The following is a 1,458-nucleotide window of genomic DNA, read 5'->3' on the forward strand; positions in this document are numbered from 1 at the left end:
TTTCTTGGTCTTTTTTATTCAATACAACATGACATCAGGTCCTCAAATTACTAATTGCGTCCTGGTGGTGGGGTGAAGTGGCCCGGCCCGCCACCACCACCCAGCACCGCCAGTGATCCTCGCCCCGCCCCCACCACCACCTGGCCGGCCGGACGCCCCCAGCACCCCACACATCATGCCGGGGAGCAGGAGAAAAGGACGATAATTGCTTCGCACCCAGCGTTCGTTGGATGTCCGATAAGATTTATCACTGCCATTAGGACTGAGAAACCGTGGCGGCTCCCAATTTGACTTATAGCACTGTTCGAGCAGCCATGACCTCCAACCATGCCATTGTGGTGGGAGCTCAAGGGTGGGAGCATGAGGGTGCAATGGTTGAAAAGAAAAGTGTGTAACAGGCTCGACCACGATATTAATAAGAGGATCACTCTGGTGGTGATGGGCGGGGCGACACCACCCACATGTAGCATCACACTGCAGGCGGTGCTGCTGGGTGGTGGTGGGGAACTTCTTGCGGCTCCGGGTCTCACCAGCTGAGAGGGTCTGGGGGGCGCGGGGGGCGGCGAGGAGAGCCGTGGAGGCAGCAGTGGGTGGTGACGGGTGGGGAGGCAGCAGCAGCAGAGACTACCACTACCTCTTGACCCAGCCTCCCTCTCCCCCTTCCCCAAACAGGGGTGGTCCAACTCTCCTCGGGGCTCCCCGCTCACCTTACAACCACACTAAAACAAGATGGGCGAGGCAGCCATCTGAACACGCCACGCCCCTCACAAACATAGCAGCATAAAGGAATGTTCATCGCGAAGCGGAGTTTGGTCGCGTCACAGTTGATACAGATACACAACAGAACTACCGCCACGCACCACCAATAAAAAGGTTCCCCCAAATGAATCTAAAATAGCCTGCAGGGAAGGTACCATGTCCTACCTACACTCCCAAGCTTGAGCCGGGATGGGCAGGATTTGGCCACCCTGGGTGCTGAGAACACAACACAAGCATGACTACACACCTTCTGTCAACTGATGAGACCCAGATAAGCTTCAAAAACCAACAATGCCACATTGGCTAAAAAGAATGAGGAAAATAATATTCTAAGTGACATGAAAAAAGAGTGGTTTACTTTAAAGAATAGTATTTTCCTACACAATAATATAACCATCAATGAGCATGGTGTATTGTAATCAAAACATCAGACTGGTCAGGCTCACTGGCAGGACGCAGTGGCATCTTAACAGTGTCAAACAATGCAGGAGGTGGGAAGAAAAATTAATGATGTGCCTTACATTAGTATTATGTAGTACAAGAGTAAATTTTCAACTTCATTTTTGTTTTTGCAATATGTATACATTTCCTATTCCTTTAAGAAAACTGACAAAGACACAGCTAACAAGAAGTATATGATACGGAAATGTATCAACCCCATTCAACCAACACAAAGTACAGCTCACCCTCTCCATCCCC

General features: G+C 50.4%; 1 protein-coding gene across 2 annotated transcripts in view; it reads right to left on the bottom strand.

The window, feature by feature from the left end:
• LOC135101466 (calmodulin) overlaps positions 1 to 1,458 on the bottom strand; it is a 31,617-nt gene continuing 30,159 nt past the window's right edge. For both annotated transcript variants that reach the window (XM_064005451.1, XM_064005450.1), the window contains one exon: positions 1 to 1,458. This exon is cut by the window's right edge and continues 1,102 nt beyond it. The gene's annotated coding sequence lies outside the window, so the exon portion shown is untranslated.

This window comes from Scylla paramamosain, chromosome 6 (assembly GCF_035594125.1).
Source record: "Scylla paramamosain isolate STU-SP2022 chromosome 6, ASM3559412v1, whole genome shotgun sequence".
Taxonomy (NCBI): Eukaryota; Metazoa; Arthropoda; class Malacostraca; order Decapoda; family Portunidae; genus Scylla; species Scylla paramamosain.